The 22,390-nt window shown below is 38.9% G+C and overlaps 1 protein-coding gene across 1 annotated transcript in view; it reads left to right on the top strand.

Annotated features, from left to right (window-relative positions):
• Window positions 1-22,390, top strand: part of TGFB2 (transforming growth factor beta 2) — a 90,500-nt gene that overhangs the window by 1,504 nt on the left and 66,606 nt on the right. The window lies entirely within an intron of this gene.

The raw sequence follows: 22,390 nt of genomic DNA, 5'->3' as shown, positions 1-22,390 counted from the left end.
TTGACATTCCAGACCCCTCCCCCACATGTTAAAAATGTGACAAGGGGTTTCCTCTGCAAAAGCGAGGATGTTGACATAGCCACCTACCAGTTGCATTTCGGCAATTACTGAAACAGCATAGCACAACTAGCAACATTTTATTCCTCAGGATGAAAATCCAAGCAAGTGAGCTAAGTTTCATCAACGAGGTTAAATGGGGAAATCCAGGCTCTGCATCTAACCCTTGGGAATGTTTTGAGTGCCAAGGTGTAACCTTGGGACACGCAAAGTAAGAAGAGATGCGTGTGCCTCTGAACATCTGCAGAGTGCCTGTCTTTTACCCTTCTGTGAGAACTATAAACCATACACATCCAAACCTGAGCACTTGCAAAGACTTCATAGCAGAGAACACAAATGCAAATTGGGCTTTGCCTCTCGGGAATGTCCCCATAAAGCTTTTGTTAAAGAGTACATAACATCCCACCCTACCCAAAGTTGGCCCGCTGGTGTCTTTGAGGAGCAGAAATATCTGGAAGGCTCCCTTTTCTGATTCTCTCCTGTCATTCTTCCTTGTGTAATATTTCTCTATATTCCTTCAGTTGGGAACTCCAGCTCCCTCCCCAGTGTTTTCTCCTTATAGATCCTCTCCACCTCAGCACTTTGTCAGAGACTTCTGCAAATCCTGGATCTTTCTCAGCAAGCACCTGGGTCAACAAACATCACAAATGGGATTAAAACCACCCTCCGCCCCCCCTCCTCAGGAGCCCACTCCCCCCCCCACCCCTTCCTATTGCCTTAGCAGTCTCCTATCTCTTCTTTCCATCCTGTGGCCTCCTCTTCTCTAGCCACTGCTGGATTGTGTTGGAATTAGGGCAGGAGGGGGTGAGAAGTGGGGAGAATGGAGAGAAACAAGAATGGTTTCTGACTCTGAAACTCAAGTTTTTCTTGCCTACCAAAAACTTGTCCAAACCCTTTTTCAGTTTAATAGTCCATCATATTTGTGGTCATCTTCTCTCCAGGTACAAAATAAATCTCCCTCCAACATTTTTTTAAGGCCAGCTTCCTGGACACAGCCTGGGAATGTGTCAGCTGGATCTGATTAGATGGACTCTCTTCTGAAGATCAGGGCGAGCTTGAAGAAGTTGGCTTCATACAAATCTAAAAGCTGAGCATTAAGTGTTGGCAGTGGCAGACTTGAATTCAAATTGCAGCTCCGGTTTGGACTTGCTGTTGGGCTGTGGCCAAAAAGGTCTAGTCAATTAGAGTGCTTATATACCCAAAAAGGTGAGATATAAATATAAAAATAACAAGGCTCTGCATCGTAACTAGAAACAACCCCAGCCCAGTGGAGTTATCTTCACATAAGTGTGCACAACATTGCAAAGTTATACTGCTATCCTGTATATATGTCTGTTCTGAAGTAAGTTGCATTAAGTTCAGTGGGTCTTACTCCTAGGTAACTTTAGACAGGATTGTTGCTTCACTCTCTGAAATGGTGGACTTTTTTTGCTCTTTAGAAAATCAGACTATGAAATCTATGGAAGTCTCATAACTGATTATTGTGGTCTGGAGCAGAATTGGAATATCTTGCAACAATGTTTCTTAACCTTGACCACTTTAAGATGGGTGGACTTCAACTCCCAGAATTCACCAGCCAGCATGTACTGGCTGGGGAATTCTGGGAGTTGAAGTTCACCCTTCTTAAAGTTGCCAAATACTGTCTTAGAACAATACTCTGCTTCTTTTATATGGAGCCTATATACTGATTCCTGATCATCTCTGAGAAGCAGATAATAGAGAAGGCATTGCAGCCATCTGGGTAACTCCATGCTAGATTTTCTATCTCAGTAATCTATTTATTTTGACTGTTACAGAGGTGTATCTCTGAGGCTTGCTGAGGCACGCCAATGAGTGTTAGGGAGCTAGAGTGCCAGCCAGCAATTTCTGCACCCAATTCTCAGTGAGCTGCCTTCTCTTTCTTCTTTTTATTGTCAAATGACAATCCAAGGAAGAGGACACCCTGGGAATCAAAGGGCTTTATTATTGTAATTAAGGCACCATCCAGAAGTCTATGATAAACACACTCCACCCTTGCTGCCCTGAGGGGAAAAAAAACATTTTGCAGAACGTGCTGGAGCCAAGGAGGGATGTGCAAGCTCTCTGGTATAATTTGTGGCAATAATGCTGAAATGCAGAAGTGAACTCAAGGCATTAGAATGCACACGTACTTATGTACACACATCCACACATGCAATTCCCTGCCCTCCCCACCCCCAATGTGGCTAACATTATGGAAAAACTCCTTTCTTTGGAGAACTGTTTACCATTTTAAATACAAAGAGAATAAGGGTGACGCTCTCCCAGTCTCTTTGAGCACTTTTCTGATGTCGCTGAGCCCTAGAAAGAAGCATGTTATCCTCTGTTCACTCACTTATCCAGAGTGAATGATTTACAGCTACGCATCTTTTTCCTGGAAAATTAAACTACCCATGGAAACTGAAGAGCTAGCTATCTTAGCATGCATGCAAAAGTGTCCCCAACATTTTTGGATTCCCTTTCCCCCCCTCCCCCCCCCCACTTGAAATAGAACGGCAGAAAAGGACAAGTGGAGGTTACAGGCCTTGGCCAATAGGGAGCATCAGTTGTTCAAGAGCCCACAGCTTGCTTGCAGCCAGGCTTCCTGTGCAAATACTTGGTTGAGAAGATCAGAGTAAAAGAGTTAACCATTTTTCCACTGCTGTCTAGTTATATGTTAGGCTGGGTGAGCCATTCTCAAGGGAATAAAACATATACAGCCAAGAAGAAACGGCTACAATGTAAACGAGAAGACACAAGGCTGGCTAGGCTGCTCTTCAGATTCCTTTCAGCCTTAAAAGTTTTAAGTCTTCTAGTACCAGTCAAGCAGACAATGTGGTAGTAGTAGGAGGGGAGGAGATCTTTACAAACACACTGAGGTCATAGAGTAAAAGGCCTGGGAAAGAGTAATCATTCAGGGTTTTTTTTTAAAAAAAAAAGAAACTTTTTTTAAACCACAGAGACATTAGCGTTTGGTAAAGACTACAGCTCAAATATTACAAATATGCTCTAATTATACTCATAGTTGGCTATATATCACCGTGCAGATCCCTGATAGGTCTTTGTGGGACATTTTGTAAAGTTCATTGTAAATATTTTTAGCAATGAAGAGATTTAAAAGGAAAACCCAGAGATATTGTATATATCTCAAGGCATATTTTGTCTTCAGTATTATCTTTGGCCAACTGTACTATATAAATACAGTAAATATGAATAGCCCTGGCATGGTGCCAATCTCCTGGGATGAATTTTAGTCAGAAGGTATTTATGGGATATGCATAATACTGTGTCAACATTTAAAGAAGGAACCTTATTAGCTCAGAATTTATTCGTATTAAACTTTTTGTGTGATGCTGGGTTAAGACTTGAAGTGGAATTGGGCTAAAATTTTGCCAGTCATTTGCACGTAGGGAATAAAAGGGCATTTGGTTTCTCCTGGATGGACTGAAGGACCTGTAAGAGATGTTAGGATAGGTTGCATAATGTGTCCCCAAAACTGGATTTTCTACAAAATAGGCAAAAACATGCCAGTCAGATTACTTTCCTTAGCCTAATTTCTTTATAAGCATACCCAATGAAGTTTCTCAGTAGTTGTATTTGCATTAATTTAGAATCAATATATATTTCTGAGTCATCAGTTTGTATTAGCCTTCTGTCTCCACTTCCTATCATGCTAGAAATTTCTTTTCTGACTGGAATGGATCCGACTCCCATCTAAAGGCTGTACAAAAAATGTTTATCACAATACTTCAGCAGTTATTTTCTTTCCTAGGTTTTCTTGGAGCATGCCATAACATTTTAAATAAAAGACAGCTGATAATGCTGCTAACTCCATTAGTTCTATTGAGTTAGCAAAAATTTATCTATCTGTCTGTCTTATGCCCAATTGCACTCATAAATAATCAGGTCAGAGTGGGAAGGATAAACTAGTAAAGGTCCCTTCCTGCCTAAAGCTGTTATTAATTCTTGAGATAAAAATACAGCTAGCTACAAACCTTCATGAATATGACACACAGAGTCACACAGACAGACAGAGACAGAAAGACACACACACACACACACACACACACACACACACACACACACACGAATGATATGGAATCCTGAACATACTTTTTAGCAGGTTGATCCTATTAAACTCAGTGGCACCTCCACTCAAATTAATATACATACAGTTGTAAAATTAAATATAATGTCCACCATATAACTATGGGGGGTGAGGTGTTACCCCCCCCCCCGTAGATAGGGCTCACAACTTGGGTATCCTCCTTGACTCACAGCTCAGTTTGGAAGACCATGTAGGAGCTGTGGCCAGGGGGGCTTTTGCCCAGGTTTGCCTGGTGCGCCAGTTGCAGCCCTATCTGGACCAGGATGCCCTGCGTACAGTCACTCATGCGCTCATGACCTCTCGGATAGACTATTGCAATGCTCTCTACATGGGGCTGCCCTTGAGGACCACTCGGAGGCTTCAACTGGTGCAGAATGCAGCCGCGCGAGTTGTGATGGGGGTTTCCTGATACTCCCATGTAACACCTCTCCTCCGCGAGCTGCATTGGCTTCCAGTTGCCCTCCGGGTGAGATTCAAGGTGCTGGTGATGACCTATAAAGCCCTAAATGGCATGGGTCCGGATTACTTACGGGAGCACCTGCTGCCGGCATCAACTTCCCTTCGTCCTGTGCGCTCCCACAGAGATGGCCTCCTCAGGGTGCCGTCGGTCAGGGATTGCCGGCTGGCAGCCCCCAGGGGGAGAGCATTCTCTGTGGGCGCGCCAGCCCTTTGGAATCTACTGCCTGTTGAGCTCCGGACGGCTCCCAACCTTCGCTCTTTCCGCCGTGACCTGAAGACTTGGTTGTTTGAACAGGCCGGCCTGGACTAAGGGTTTGGGTTTATTTTAATTATTTATTGTTAGGGCTAATTAATTTAATTTTATTTTTAACTTTTGTATGTTGCATTTTATTGCCCTGTACACCGCCCTGAGTCCTTCGGGAGAAGGGCGGTATAGAAATTTAATAAAATAAATAAATAAATAAAATAAAATAAATATAACTGTGCTTGAAAGGATGGAGCATTTGGGTATTTTAGTTCAGTGTTGACTTATAAGTTGCACAAAGTTCTATGTGCTGTAGTACCAGGTTTGAGCATATCAAGCAGAAATAATTCATTAAGAGATGCAGAATCAGTGGCCTCCTAGGTGTTGCTGAACCACAACTTCCAACATTCCTCACCATATGGGAGATATAACAGTATTAGAAGGGCTGCAAGACCCTTCCTTCACTGTCTGTTGAAAGTGTTGTGTTCTGTGTGGTCTGAAATAGGTTGAATCAGGTTGTGGAAAACTTTGGAAGCCTATACTTCACAGTACTTGAGAGGGTACACATAAAACCTTTCCATGACCCATTAAAGCAGCCACATAGTTTTCCAGGTTCACACAACTGCTTTGGAAACTGCTTCTGGCGCCGAAGGGTTTTACATGTATGCATGGATATTATCGCCATTTTGCTATGCTGAGAAAAAAGTGAGACAAAGCAATTATGTGTACACATGCATGCAGGAAACAACCAGCAGTTTCCAGAGTAGCAATGCATTCTCACATGTTGCAAGCATCCCCTTATTAGAATTTGCATAATCCTAACACTAATTCTATCTGTGATAGTCAATATGTTGGGAATATCAATATGCAGTCATAGTCCGATAAACATGCATGCAGGAATTAACTGTCAATTTGACTTTACATTCAACTAAAGGAAAAAAAAAGTATTCAAATTGAGTTCAACTCCTGTTGATTTCATAGACATGTCCCTGTTGTTTTCTTGTTATCATTGGAGAAAAGATTTGCCATTGCCTTCTACAAGTTGCTATTTTATCTTTCAGTCTAGCTAGAGCCACTGGATTTTCTGGTGGTCTCCCATCCAAAAATCTGGACTAGTTTAGCTTTTTTCAAGGTACGCAGAGTTGAAAGCACTGCCACTTGCTATGATGTGCATTCAGACACTCAGTATCAAAAGTATGTAATTAGTAGTAATGTTAAGAAGGAGTGTTTGTAATTAAATTATTGATGAATTGGCCTTTCTTATTTCAAATGTCATTGTTTCTTCTCGTTCTGTAACTGAATTTTTGGCCATTCAGAGCTTGAAAGTAAAATTAGAATCACGTGAGAAAGTAGTTTATTCTAAGGATTATTAGTGTACCTTTCTAGAGTCTAAATTGTATAACTGGTCTTTAATCCATATAAAAGAACCAATTATGTCTTTTTCTTTGCTTTTTTTCAGAGGAAAAACTTTTTTTTCCTTAGCTATAATGAAAGTTTTGCTTGAGTAAGAACTGGGCTTAAGTTTAGAGAGTAATTTATCACTTTGATGTTCAGAGGTTGGGATATAAATTTACAGAGTCCTGAAAAACTGCAACTGTTTATACTTTTTGTAGCAGTTCCACATGAAAGTTAAAATAATTTAATGCAGAACAGTTCACCACCACCTCCGCCCCTGCACTCTTTGAATCTCTGGTCTGTACTTCAGCTTTACAAGTGCTGCTGGTGTGATTTATCCTTCTGTTGGTTCGAATATTCACTTCATTTCTTCCCCTCCTCCCCCCCTTACCCCCTTGCTCAGCATTTTATCTAATGAAAGAAAACTTTCTAAACTAACAAGATAAAATGGTTTAGTTCTATTTTATCAATGAGGAATTGATTTACCAGTGTTTATAAGGGTGCAAGTTCTTTGCCTTTGAAGGAATTGGGTTACTAGCATAGTGAAGGCAGGGCTACTGGTTTTGTTTTCCAAGAGTGTGCAGTGTTATAAGCAGCACTTTTTTTGTAAAAGAAAAAGGTGCCGGAACTCACACATGTCATACAACCCGCCTTGCCTACCTTACAAGGTTCCATCCAAAAAAGGTGCCGGAACTCCGTTCTGAGCGTTCTATGAGAAAAAAAAGCCCTGGTTATAAGACAGTCATGGATGAGTGAGGAACTAATCCAGAACTTACTAAAAAGCCACTAACTCTGTGAGACTTACTTCCAAGTAAATATGCATTGGTTTGGAGTCCAGGAAATTTCACTTAAGGGATTGGGTGTTGAGAAAAAGAATGGGATGAGCTTCAGTAAGACTGTAAGGAAATACGTTGTTGTTCATAGCTGTGAAAGATGTTGTCTTTTGGCATGTCAGAGGTCAAGAAACATGTGTGGAATGTTGCTAAACTCCAACTTGAAAAAGCAACTTGACTTGAAGCAAATCACACAATTTATGTAATTTGCACGACATTGTGATACTGACAATGTCACCTGTATCCTTTCCCATGGACTCCCATGAATGGCCATGGTGTTCCATCCCTCTTGTAAACATTGGATGATGGAAGAAAGAAGGATAGAGAGGCATTATTGGGGAATCTGCTGAAACATGAAGGATTGTACTGAATTTTTGACAGCATATTTTAAGTTGAGAAGAAGACAGACAATTAATTGGTACTCAAGTTACAATGAAATTTTTGAGAAACTATTAACATGTGGCCCACAAAGTCTTGAGAATTCTGCTTCAGGATAAATTTTATCCATGTAATGCTGGGATTTCTTAAATGGTACCTTGTTATCTTTTTCCAACTTTTATTCTGATTCAAGACTATCCCCTTTCAATTGGTACACAAATTTATCTAGAATAAATAGAAGAGCTGAATCGATTCACTGTGTGGATCTTTATTAATAGTTTATATGAGGTACTTGCTTTTTAAATTAATCTGTATATTGTATGATATAATTACCCTGATAGAATCAAACTAGTGTAAAAAGTTCTTTCAAAGAAATGGCATGCTTCAGCTGTTCTCTAGAGTCCCAATTCTTCTCGTAATGTACATTATGGCATTATTGCACATTCTGCTGGGCTGGGAAACAACACTCTAGGAATTTATCTCTGGAAGTGTCAGGAATTGAAGTCTCACTATACCTGGAAGACACAATTAGGATCTTAGTAATATACCCTTGGGAAAACTGACTTCAGATGAGGTTCTCTCTTTTTGGAAAGGAGATTGAATCCTGACCTTTCAGAAGGAATCATATTTGGGCAAAAATAAAGTTGCACCCAACTGCCTTCAGTGTAAAAACTGAAAACTAATCACATGAGACAAGGAGCTGCTGAATGGAAAAAGTCTTCCATTTTCAGTTGGCTGTTGCTCTTAAAGAAAGAAGATCAGCATTCTTCTCTGCCTCTTCTTTTTATAATGAAAACTATGAATTGAGAGACGTGGACTCTGATTAAGAAGTTCTTTTAGAAATGAAAAGGCAATTCATGCCAAAATAAATGTGCCAGCCTTGAAAATATACCACAGGAGGCTTTGTAGTTTTTCATAAATTGAAGAAGTTGTGGGTTCTTGTGCCACTTGTCACATTTGTGATTTAACTGATAAGGTGTGTTCCTTTTTTTAATGCATTTGTAATGTCACTTTGGTATTTCAGCAATGTGCCTTGTTGTGATTTTCTTATAATTGTCGTATTTATTGATGTTATTATAGCTGCTTCTGATACCTCTGTACTGTCATATATAGTGCTGTCTGTAGTTTTTTTTACTATGTTTTACTTCTAATAAGCTTTAATTCTCAAACACTGCTTAGAAAAGCTCTAGTTATTGAGCTGTATAAAAATAAGTAAATGAATTAAGGTGGCTTTCTAGCCTTCCTGATAACCAAAAGACAGAGAATAAATGTTTGCAGACTCGAAATATAGATAAAATTTTGTTGATCATAAGAATATAAGAGCTCTGCTGAATTAGATCATAAGTTCTCTTAGTTCAGCATTTTGAATCATGCAGTGGCCAGTTACAGACATTCTGGGGAAACCAGGAATGGAAGACAATAGCTCCCACATTATCTCCCACATACCATTTATTCCCAGAAACCAATATTTAGCGTATGCTACTTATGACTGAAGATGCCATCGGTGTTAGTTGCCTTTTATAGCCTGTCCTCTGTGAGTCTGCCCAGTCCCCTTTTGAAACAATTCAGAATGGCTATGATGATTAAAATGGCAATTTCCACAGTTTAATTAAATGCTTTGTGAAGAAGTACTTCTTTCCATCAATCCCCTAATCTCTTGTTTTGGCAGATGGCCTTTTGAAATTACAAAAGATGGAGGAAAAGGTCATCACCCTTTTTCTGCATCATCTTTAAATTTTATATATCTCTACCATGAGTTGCAGGGCATGATGAAAAAAAGTCAAAACAGTGGCTACAATGGTGGGATGAAAGGTCTTCTCGTTTTTTTTTATGTATGACATATAAAACAGGCAGAACTTTGGTCCTACCATTGCAGCCATCCTATGCATCTGTGGAGATCCCTGACCCTTTTTATTCTCCTTTGCTTGAAACTGAGAAGCCTTGAAATAGATTTTTCCTGAATAGGTTGCCCCTACTTTTCTTTCTCCACCTTTTCTAGGCTTCCCATATCTTTCTTAATGTGTAAGAACTAGAACTGTATACAGTCCCTTGAGAGTGGCAGGTTAGGGCATTATTATATGGGCAGTTCTATTTACAGTTTCCTTTCTAATGTTTCTAAGAATAGATTTCTCTTTTTATAGCAGCTGCTCCCTGGTTGATCTTTTCCTCAAGCTGCCCATCATGACTCCAGGATCCCTTTTGTAGCACTGCCAGCTTAGACCAATGGATTAATACCTAGATGAAGTTTGTAGATGATGGCTAAATGGATGATAGATCTGTGTTAGGATGCATCATTTCCATACACACACACACACAGAGAGAGAGAGAGAGAGAGAGAGAGAGAGAGAGAGAGAGAGAGAGAGAGAGAGAGAGAGAGAGAGAGAGAGAGAGAGAGAGAAGGAAAGGATTTCATTCATGGAGTGACTATGTAAGTACTCATCTTCTTTTCCATGCATAGACAACATGGGTTCCTCTTCTGTATGTGATGAATTTTTAAACAGCACCTCAGGGGAGCAACCTGTGGCATTCTAGAAACTGCTGTCTGAAAGCTCCCCACATCACTCAGCAGATTTGGCTTCAGTTGGAATGGGATGCTGGGATTCCTTTTTCCATAGACATGGATGGCAGCCATTGATTTTTTGGGGGGAGAAAGGAAATGTTTGTATTCAGGACTACTGGACTCTGGGGACTCCAGCACTGGAACATAGTAGAGCCCCATAATCTTCCTTACTGTAATTCTTTACGTTTCCCCACTGAACGTCATGGAAACCATGAACTTTGGGTGACTTGCATTTATTCTAATTTACACAGACGCTGAATGCAATTTCTTAGCTGCTCTAGTTTGCAATTAGATGACAGAATACTATAGCAGCCCTTTACTTGAGCATGAAAGCGTCTTATTTGTCTCCCACCTTTTCCGTCCAGGATTTTTACAGCTCTCCTCTTCAGAACCAGCTCTGAAGATTTGAGGGTTATGGAATTCATTTTCCTAAATATGTGCTGCTAACTGTCAACATTCCCAGGAAATGAAATATGAGGCATTGGTGTGTGAGAAGTTTTCTCTTTCCAGTGACAGTGTGATCCTAAAGAACCTTTTCCAGCTGGCCTCTGGCTTCCTTTGCCTGCACAGTGTCTCTCATCTCAGCCTTTCTGCATTACCGATTCAACCAAATTCCCAGTGCATTTTGACAAAACAAGTCTTCATGAGAATACACAAATGTTTTCTTTCCCGTTACAAATCATACCTTACAGTTTTTGTTTAGTTTTTTTTTAATGCTTTTTTTTCTCTCAGCCTGGAACTGTGATGCTTCTCCAGGTATTAATTTAAATTATTAATAAACCAGGAATGCTTCATGAACAGGATTGTCAGGGTGAAAAAGACTTGTTTTTGTTTAGGTTAGCTTTCCCTGACCATGTGTCCTTCTGATGTATTGGGGATGCAGATCTCAGAATTCCCAGATGGTATACTGGCTGGGGATTCTGGGTCTTCCAGTCCTAATACATTAAGAAGACACCAGGTTAAGGAAGCCCAAAATAAAATGTGTTGGCATCCCAGTTGTGATTGTGGATTAGTTTTCTTTTTGTTTGGTTCTTTGGAAATGGCTTTTCTCAAAGAATGGGTGTTCACCTTGCTGCTGGGAATAATCTGCTGTGAAGATATTGCTTCTCTTTTCTGACCAAACTAACCAGGCCATCATTATTTTGATCTAATACCTATGACTACAACATTTGCAGTGCCAAATGCAAAAAATAAGAGGAGTTGTCTGCTCTGGTTAATTTGCTAAAGATGCATAATAGGGAAGGGAGGAAAGTGTCATTAATAGAGATGAACTGTCAAGTTCAATTTCACTCAGTTCTTATTTTTCCAAACTTTAGTTTGTTCTTTCCTGTTTCTGCAGCAGTCTCTTTTTTCTTACAAAACAAATATATATGCCCATATAAAATGTAGCATGCATTTTATGCATGTTTTTCTAATGTGTACATACATTTTTCTACTATATCATTTGGTATGCATTTTATAGGCTTTTTTTTTTTAAAAAAAAAAAGGAAAATAGCATGACCAAATTTGGAAAAGGATAAATAGAAATGGAAAATTGTGTTTCAATTCATGCTTTGGTTTAGGAAGTGTGGATTTGTTCACATTAAATTACAATCCAAAGGAGTTATCTCGATCCCTGGGCTCAGTTTCAGCATAATTCAAAGCTGTGGTCTTGGTTTTACAGCAACAAGCCTCAGGTTTGCATGCCACCTCCTTTCTTTAGACCCTGGAGGGAAGGTGTAGCTAGAATGGAAAGTGTTCTATTCATGTTAAACTGAGCTAAGATAAGGTTTCCTAAAATCTAGACTGTCTCACTTTCTGGCAATTCCAGTGGCTTCTTTCCCTATTCTATCTGTGGCACCATCTTTCCCCAATGGGATTGGTCCGACCCACTTGTGCTGGCAGAAGGGGCCTACTGCGGACCCCAAGGAATTTTGGCTGGTGGGATCCAGAAGAGCCTTCTCCGCTCTTTGGAACATCTTGCCACAGCAGGTGAGAACCACCCCCTCTCTTTTAGCCTGCGGGAAAGGCCTTAAAACCTAGCTAAGTAGGCTGGAGGTGGCTATGAAGGAAAAGCTATTGGCTGGAGGTAGTTGGTGCACTAATGGAGAAGGTACCGACCTCTTCCGTCCAAACCCTTCTTTTTAGTTTGTTTTAATTTTTGTAATTTTAAAATCAATTTTATATATTTGAAATCAACATTTATCTTGATGTAAGCCACTCAGAGTTGCCTGAACCACGAGATGGGCAGCAAACAAATTTTATAAATAATGAATAAATAAAAGTAAATAAATTCTATTCCAGTGCTCTGATTCTGGATGTTTAGCCTGGTGGTTGGTGATATCACCTGAAATGATCAAGAAATGATCAAGAAATGATCAGCATTATATTGATCTCCAAGTAGTCAAGTGATTTTCTATTTTAAACAGTGTTAGCTGCTAATACTAATGTTATGCGAAGAATCTCTTGCCACTTAACTATTTTTGGGGTGAACTTTACCTCCTTTGGGTCTCTAGATGTTTCAGATCCCCTCCTGCTGTTGATGTACCTCCTACTCTGTGTTTGTGTGGGGATGGGAAAGGAAAAAAAAGAAAGCACAGGAGAAATTGTTTTTTTACAAAAAAAGAAACTATGGCGAGGGCTTCGCTCTTTGATAAGGGTATCACCTTTTGCTATTCTTGTTTCACCCATAGATGAAGGACCAAAGGTAAACCAGGGCATAATATCCTAGGAAATCATTTATTTGTTTTAGACTGGCTAGTTTATTTGGTAGATAGATTTTCATGGATTTTAATTGTGGGATTATCTCTTCCCAGGCGGGAGGAACCATAAACATAGCCATTGTAATAAGCCAACAGCTTTTCATGAGCTACTGAATCCAAGAGAGCAGTAGAGCATAGAACGAGCATCAAGGATTTGTTCTGTGCTCCTTTTCTATCTGTCCCTTTAGTCGTTCTTTGCCTAAGAGATTACTCATTGGAGGTCATTTCCCTCCATCTTTGTTCCCAGGGACACCAGCACAGAACAGATGATCTTGGTCTCTCCTAACAATTTTGCCTATCCCTATGCATTCCCTCAGGGTAGATTTCCAGTCTCAAGATCTCTGTATGTCCTTGTTTGAGTCATTGTTGACTCCAGGCCACTACCTAGGCAGGGCACTGTAGTTTTCTTGGTAAGATTTTTGAGAAATTGTTTGCCACTATCTCCTTCCTTGGGTTAAGAAGAGTGACTGTACACCATCACCCACTTAGATTTGTGCCCATGAGAACTCATCTCTGTCACAATTCAATTTTCCTTTATACCTCAAATATCTAAAATGTGATTGTAGAAGAAATAGTTCCAGTAGTTTAAGCAGATGAGTCAGACTACGTGCTATAAGTGGAAAGCACTGTAGTCGGTATGACTGAGGTAAAGTTTAGCATTCCAAGTGATAAAATTGACCAGATATTGAAAGAAGTCTATATCTAAGGAATTTTTTAAAAGTTCTTCTTTGTTGTATTTAGAGATTCTAGTCTTGTAATCAAATGAACTTAAAGGTTTCACAATTACCAGTTTGATGTAATGGTTCAAAGCACCAGACTAGACACAAAGAGACAAGGACTTTTAGTCCCACTTTAGGCATGAAGCCAGATGGGTGACTTTGTGCCAGTCCCTCTCTCAGTTCTAGGAAAAAGACCATAGCAAACCACTTCTGAAAATTCTGCCAAGAAAATTGCAGGGACTTGTCCAGGCAATCTCTAGAAGTCAGGAATGACTTGAAGGAGCATGCATGCATGCACACACACACACACACACACACACAGACACAAATACACATTTAATGCGGTTTGTTTTCAGCAATTTCTATAAAGGGTAAAAGTTGCTTTTTTTAAAAGTTGCTCTTTAAAAAAATGTTGCAACAAATATTATGTACCCATCTTATATACCCCTCTTTTTTTAAAAAAAAAAAAGTTTGTTTCAGTTCAACAGGCTTCAGTTCTTTCCTTTTTGCCAAAGCCCAAATTGGAATGTTTGGGGAAAGATAATTTAATTTCAGTGGTTGGGTCAGTATCGGTAGTGGAAATTTCAACACTTCCTGGGAAGAGGCTATCAGCAATGATGGCACAGGCAAACAAAATGAGCAGTACAGTAAACATTTCGTCCTTTCCAACTCCTTTTTTCTTTCCCATAGAAATGTGTGGTATTTTCCTCATTTGGCCTGTGTCAAATGAGTGTATACCCAAGCATCCTTTTGTTCAAAATCCTGCCTTGAATTTAAAGACAGCCCAACAACTGGGTCCTGTGATTTTTGTTTGTTTGTTCGTTTGTTTGTTTCCCTTAAGCATTTGCAAGTCAGCAGCTGGCACATCTCAAATGGAGTTTAGGAGTGAAATACAGTATTTCATACTGTTTTGGCTGGGAAGCAGCTGACCACAGCACTGTGTTTTTCCTTATCCACCATATGAGAGAATTTAATTGATGAGTCCAGTAAATCTTTGAGCTTGCAGAGGTACTCCTCCTTCCTATCAGCAGAGTAGAGATTCAGCTGGGGCTCTCCTAAAAGTTTTCAAGGCCTGAGGGAAGAACGTCCACTTGAATGACCCCACCATTTCCCTCTCACTGAACCCTAAATCCATTGCTTTCTGTCTGATGTGGTCAACAACCCTGTAAATGGGAATATATGCAGAAAATTCAAAATCCTGAAATAGTCCGTGATATTCTATTTCAACTGTTCGACTTCCCCATTTCGAATAAAAAATACCAACCTGAACATTTCTAATATGGAGCTATACTTTAGGTAGTTCCATTCTCCCCTTAAAAAAGCCCTATATTCAGTATATGGATGTATTGGATGCCGAAACAGGCTTAATAGAGAAAAGAGAACACATATTCACTTAGGGAGATTGCTGGCTATTGTGAAATAAAGAAAAATAATAATAAAAAATTGAAATTGGGAATGATGATTGTATAACTGAAATATTCTAAGGACCAACCTTGGCAATTAAGACATATCTAAAAAGAAGGTAGATATGGGGACACTGAATGGGATACCAAGGGAAACTTCTGCTTATAAATTGCAAGGGAGAAAGAAATAAAGTCCCCCAGGAGTTATGCCTATTTATACCCATGCAACAAGATTTGCCATATAGCATTACAAACTAAAGATCTTGCAGGATCATTTTGTTCCTACTTTATCCAGCAATACGTTTTCCCAGATCTATTTTTCCAAACATGCACGGAATAATAAATGGAAAATTTAATTCTCACCCAAACTTTCTTCCAACTTGTACTCAGTAGTATTGCCTGGCAATTCTGGGTATTGTAGTTTGAAACCTTTTGGAGGACTCTAACCTGGGGAAATGTGGTATACCCAGTACATGAAGCAAGCCAGAAGCAAGACTCTTGCCAGCTGTGTAGGAGTAAATGTATCTAGGAATGAAGCCTGAATAAATGTTAAATTCCAGTCTGCAAGGATGGCATGGAAATGTTGTCAAAGCTTACGGTAAAGACTGAGAGCATCATGCGGTGTACAGTCCTTTTTATTGTTATTTTAATCTTTAATTTTCACAATTGGCATACAGAAGATGATCATTCAGCGCAGGAGAGACACAGTTCTGAAACGGGAGGTCAAATAGCTGACTAATGTAAGATAAGCAATAGATTATACTAAAGAAGGACAAACAATATAATCACTGTCAGATAGAGGATCCAAAAAAAGAAAATATTTCCCCTTTACTGATAAATTGCTTCAGTTAAAAACAGCAACTTGTTACAGAACAAATGGTGGGATATTGAATAAAAAGATCCTAATATAGAGATATCAGGGATGTAGCAAGCTGAGTATATTACTGCTACAGTAGTGAATCATTGGCACCCAGTTATCTATATTAACTTTCTCAATATTTTTTAACACTTTAGACAATAAACAGAGTAATTTTGTCTACATAAGAAATAATAATACACAAATGTATACATAAATGAAAAGTGTATTTAAGTTGGTGTGTCATTTTGTCTCTTTCACGAGAGAAATTCCATCTGCAAAAAGCACTTGAAACAGTGATCCAAAACAGTGCCTGTATTCCTTATAATTCCTTATAATCACATTCAAAATTATTAGAAGCTCACTGATGTGTGGCCTTGTGTGTGTGTGTGTGTGTGTTTATATATATATCACACAAATGTGAGCATATGTGGAGGTAGGGTCAGAAACAAAGAGAAAAGATATTGAGGAGGGAAAGAATAATATTGAGATCAAATTCAGTCTAAATTTGTAACTGCATAGTAGAATACTATATCATGTTCAGGGGAAAACATCTAATTAGTATCTTTCCAAGCTTTTCTATCTATAACATGATACAATTTATGTCTATAGTTATGAGCTTTTAAAAAAGTTATATATAAGCAACATAAGCAATGAAATTTTTTATAACTCTGCATATTAATTGACGTCTAGGTGTGCTTGTAGGATAGAATTATATTTTTCATCAAATGGTTTTTTGATTTGGATTTTGAAAAGCAGAAGTACAAAAATAGCTTTGCTAAGTTATAGTTTCGGGGGAGGGGGGGAATGTAAATTATGGCCCAAACAATGGTGCATTTTAGGTTATTCAATCAGACAGGATTCAGTAATCACACAGGAGTCTAGTGGGAACTATTTCTAGAAGTGATTGTCAGTAGCCGGAATTTTCAGTAAATCTGGTTTAGAGTTTTTTTTGTTGTTGTTGTTGAATTATAGCTAGCTTTCTTTTTAATGAACATCTTCTCCAGGATTACTGGTGCTTCCTGATTCATGTATTATGTATGAAATCTTTCTAGTAGCTGTGAATGAAATGCTAATAACAGAATTCCTGAAAGTGTAAATTGGTCCCCTTTGTTTGTAGTTTAATTTAGGGAGGAGAATAAATATCAGCCCAGTCCCAAGACTGAGGATGTGATTTACTTTTAGATAAGTAAACTTTACACTTCTAGACATCATTACAAGAGTCTTGGATGCAGGATCTTTTGGAATGCCTTTTAAAAATGTGATCCTTTTCTTTGAATTACTGTCTACGCAAGCTAGTTTTTTTCTTTAAAAAATGTAGAAATAAATATAGTGCCAGTTTATTGGTAGCAACATTTGATAGCATTTGTCATCTGGTAGCAACATATGGCAGCAATATGGCCCTAGCATATGGTTTCAGAATTCAAGAAAATAATCCTGAGTTTATGCACTCTACTTTCCTGGTATTCAAAATGCACACCCGTTCCCATAATAAATGATGATCTGACCTTTCAAATAAACATGTTATAATGTCTTTCCTTCATGCCTTCCCCCAAAGCTGTTACTCATCAAAGAGCTAAACTAGGATTTATACTAAAAAAAAGAATCCCCAAGGACCAACGCCAACTCACATTTTAAGGCATTTGAATGTAAACACCAAACTTTCTAATAACTACAAGTAACCACTGTGATCAGAAGGAAAAAGCAAAGATGAAATACATTAGTGAGGCCATCAAACATAATCAATGTTTTGCTGGCAGAATCTGCTTTTGATTGGGGGAAAAGTGTTAATGAATGGCAAAATATAAGCATTTTGAATCTCTTTTTAAAAGTGTGTATATTATTAGGAAAGGCATTAAAATAATGGCTGGTAGTATTTTGTTGCAAGAATGATGCCACAATATTTGCAGTATTTTGATTCTTCTATTTGGGGACAGCAAAAGATGAGATAGTGTCATCGACACAATGAACATGAATTTGGGCAAACTCCGGGAGACAGAGAGGACATGGGAGCCTGGCATGCTATGGTCCATGGTGTCATGAAGAATTGGACAGGACTTAGCGACTGAACAACAACAAAATATGGAAGATGAGTACAAGGAAACTGCATTCCAAAAGATAATCAAAGGCAGGATGAGGAATCTGCCCTTATTCAATTATTTATACAGTATAATACTCATCATCCCTGGCCATTGGCTAAATTTGTTGACCAATAGAAGTTGGCATCAAACAACATCTGGAGGGCCAAAATTCTGTTTTCTATGGGCTTATTACCTTCAGAAAAAGAAAGAAGGAATGGAACCCATAAATTATAATGACCTGATTATTAAATAATCCAGAGCCATCACAATTTGTATCAGTGTGATATAGTGATGGAGGTGTTGGAGTAGACTCTGGGCAATCCAAGTCAAAGATCACATGATCTGGTGAGGTGTGGTACAGAGTCACCAAAGGGAAGGGGTCTTTTCCAAAGAGCAGGTCAGCATGGCAGCTCAGTGTGGAATCTTTGGTAAGCAGGAAGAGAGTCAAGACAGCCTAACCATTCACAGAGTATACAGTATCTAGAAGTTATGCAGATTTGTGCTTTATTCTGGCAAGATTCCTGCCTATAGGTGAGCAACAATAAGGAAACTTCTCTGGAGTAATTCCCCTTGTCATTCTTGGTTCCTTCAGGACTCTTTCAGCTAGAAATTCAATTGAATCTTTTTCAACCCAAGCTACCTCATAGGGTTATTGTTGAGAAAACAATGGAGGAGGAATGCTGTGTAAACCATCTGGGCTCTTTGGGAACAGGTGGGATATAAAAAAAGTATGTAAATATAGATAGACCTAAAAATAACTAATTGGATATGCCTGGCTTTACATCTTTGCTATAAACCTCTTAAAATGTTCTAAATTCCCCACTTGAGCACTAAAACGGTTGCCTCAAAACTAGTAAATTGATCCTAAGACATGACTCCTTGTGAAATACCTGAAATATAAGTAAAAAAGTCAGGTTTTGGATTCCAATAGATGCTTAACAGGAGCCTGTTGTTGTTAGTTGCGAAGTCGTGTCCGACCCATCGCGACCCTATGGACAATGTTCCTCCAGGCTTTCCTGTCCTCTACCATCTTCTGGAGTCCATTTAAGCTCACGCCTACTGCTTCAGTGACTCCATCCAGCCACCTCATTCTCTGTCGTCCCCTTCTTCTATTGCCCTCAATCTTTCCCAGCATTAGGCTCTTCTCCAGTGAGTCCTTCCTCCTCATTAGGTGGCCAAAGTATTTGAGTTTTAGCTTCAGGATCTGGCCTTCTAAAGAGCAGTCAGGGTTGATCTCCTCTAGGACTGACCGGTTTGATCGCCTTGCAGTCCAAGGGACTCGCAGGAGTCTTCTCCAGCACCAGAGTTCAAAGGCCTCAATTCTTTTGCGCTCAGCCTTTCTTATGGTCCAACTTTCACTGCCATACATTGCAACTGGGAAGACCATAGCCTTGACTATACGCACTTTTGTTGACAGGGTGATGTCTCTGCTTTTTAGTGTGCTGTCTAGATTTGCCATGGCTTTCCTCCCGAGGAGCAAGCGTCTTTTAATTTCTTGACTACAGTCCCCAGGAGTCTATAAAGCTTTATTTCTGGGCTTGCAAGTTAAATGCATCTCTGTGGCAAATGATCCAATAAGATTGTTTATGAAAATAAGGACAAGGCTGTTTCTGACCCTGGGAACATGAGGCAGACACCGAATAGGACTAATGTGAGGTTTATGATTATGATGAAAGATTTTAGAGAATAATTGATCCTCCAGTCAGGTAAAAGTCAACAAACATGGGTGTCCAGGCAGAAAGTACCTGAATTTAAAGGAAACGTAGAAGATAAGGATAATCAATTATTGTCTTTTAGAAATGAAAATCCTGCAGAATCATTTGAGACTTCAGCCATAGTGAGGGTGGGTGGGGTTGATCATAGTTTGAAGACTGGAAGAGCTTGCAGACCCTACAGCACTTATGTTTTCTGATACTGGATTGCAAAATTATTTCTATTCTGCATTGGTCAAACTATCTGAAATACTGTATTCATTTGTGAGTGCCATAGTTTTAAGAAAAGAAATTAGAGCCTGTTCAGAAAAGAATTACCAGGAAAGTGAATACTCTGAAATTCCCGTACCGTGAGGGAGATATGAAATAGTTTTGCCTGGAGAAGAGAAAAATTAAAGGGAATTGTGCTTGCTACCATTACCTAGTTATCACGCAGAAGATAGAGCAGACTTTGAAGCATGCAGAAGTATAACAGTGGATAATAATTGCAGGATAGCAGAGTTAGATTGGGGTGAAACCTTCTAACTGGGAGTTGTTAGAATCTTTGACGGTGTTAAAGCTGAGATGGAACAGTCCTGTCTAAGCAATGCTATAGTTCTCCACCCAACTCTAGTACTTAGATTCTTCAATGAACAAGTTAGGGTAAATGCTCATCAAAATTCTTCCCTGTTATGAGTTTCAATGAATAAGTCCTTTTTCATCATGGCAGCAAGTATAACGACAGTTATTCAACAGAAAAATGGTTGGATGCATTAATGTAGGACTCCATGTGGGTCTAATACAAGACAAGGAAAAAACTTAGGGTACCCTTTGAATAAGGTCAATCACATGGTTGCTTCTTTAAAAATATGCTTTGCATGTTTGGCAATTGCATATGAAGTCTAGGCATGATAGCATATCTTCTAAAGGAAGGCATTTTAAATCACTAGCACCAGCATTTCTTACCAGAATTACGCAGAAGACAGATCATCATGGTTTGGCATTACAAGCTGACAGAGGCGTAGTGGGAATATATATGAAACATTCAGTGCCACTGTTTTGGCAAAGCAGAGAAACTAAAGTATAAATATACCCTCCCTCCCACATAGCTGGAATGGCATTAGGGATCTTACAGTACATGGGGATGACGCCTACCATTTCCTGCTCTAATGGGATCCTAACTGGCAAGCTGGCAGGTCACTAATCTGTTAACTGGTGATTATGTGTACAGTCTTTGCTTAAAATTCATGGCCAAAGCTCCCAGTTTCTATAGCTTTTTTCTTACATTCAAAAGCGAGTTTAAAAATATGTTTGTAATGGTGTGTGTTAAGTAGTGGAACAAGCTAAGAGTAGTATAAAAGGTCATCTAACACAATAATAAATGTATTGCAATTTTGGTATGATCTAGAACTTAAACTGATTATTGCCACCATCTGTTAACATCTTTCTTTCAGTTACATACACCAAATAGGACAATTATTAGCCTTGGATAAAGACTTGGTAATACCCACGAACTACGTGGGTGCCTTTTGATTTCTGAGGATGTTATATAGAAGGCTGAACACTGTTTTTCTCCAACAAAAACATTATGAAGGCATGTTTCCTTTCCACAGTGCTTGGGAAACATTTTTTCCAGGTTTAGATTTGTACTACTGATCAGCATTGGCTACTTGTCAAGAGCATGCAAGTCAGTCACTGGTTCTTAACCCTTATTTGGTTTCATTTGGTTGTATTTCATCTTCGCCCATTTCCTCTGTAGTATCACTGCTTTTTTAGCTATAAGCATGCTTTAAATCACTGCTGAACTCCTTTAGGGTAACCATTTCACTTATCTGCTGAAACGGGTATTGGTCCATAATGTCTTAAAATGCAACTAATTGATTAGCAACTAAATGTACCGCTGCTATGTTTTCCAAAATTCTGGCTTTTTAAAGCATTTGATCTGGCAAGTTTCCCTGCAAACACAAATAACACTGGGAATATGAACCATTGCACATAAGTATAGTTTTACATAACTTTATCATGGACAGATCCAATAAAGGCTGGCTCTGTTTTATCCCACCGAAAATAATACTAATGTTCAAGATTAGGTCATCCAATTCATTTCGTTTGAACATCTGTTAGTCCCATATATCCAATTGAATTGGAAAACCAATAAAACCCTTGAATTGCAAATCACTTCTGCAAAGCAGAACACTGAGTTCTCTTTGATTTTCCCAGGCTTTTTGCAATCTTTGTTCCCATAATTCATATCATTTGGGAGCATCCACTAAGCTTATTGGGTATCACAGCAGTGTGTAGAGAGTGAATTTTTTACCATGAACAAATCAACTTAGCATACACTATTGGAGGGCTGCTAGCTATAACCCATTGGCTATAACCCATTGCATCAGCTTGATAAACTGGGTATTTTGCTAACAGAAAAAAATAACAGGATTGTGTCAAATTGTAGCATTTTGCTTTCTGGAGCTCAGCTGCTAAAGCAGTGCTTGGCATGGAAAAGCAAGGTTCACTTTACCTGTCTACTTGGCTTCAAGAAAACTACCTTCTATACAAATGTACAAGTATGAAGTCCAATGAAGACATTACTTTGGAATAGCTCCACAATTCCAAAGCTGAAAGCAAGGCAACACTTTGCATTTGCACAGGCCTACTCATTAGATTTCTTTTTTACTTGTATTTGTGTGGCTAATAATTTGTTCTCTGTAAGCCTTTAAGTCTTAAAGAGTGTCAAAAACAGCTGTGATCTAATGCATTTGGAAAATTGTAAAATTAACATGAAACTTTCCTCACTTTTTAAAGAGTTTAATCAAGGTTTATTTATAATTGCATTTATTTTTATAGTGAGCTTTGGAATGTAAAGACATG

Source organism: Vipera berus (assembly GCF_964194415.1).
Source record: "Vipera berus genome assembly, chromosome: 1".
NCBI lineage: Eukaryota > Metazoa > Chordata > Lepidosauria > Squamata > Viperidae > Vipera > Vipera berus.
Note: the sequence above shows the minus strand (reverse complement) of the source record. Positions and strands in the feature narration are given on the sequence as shown.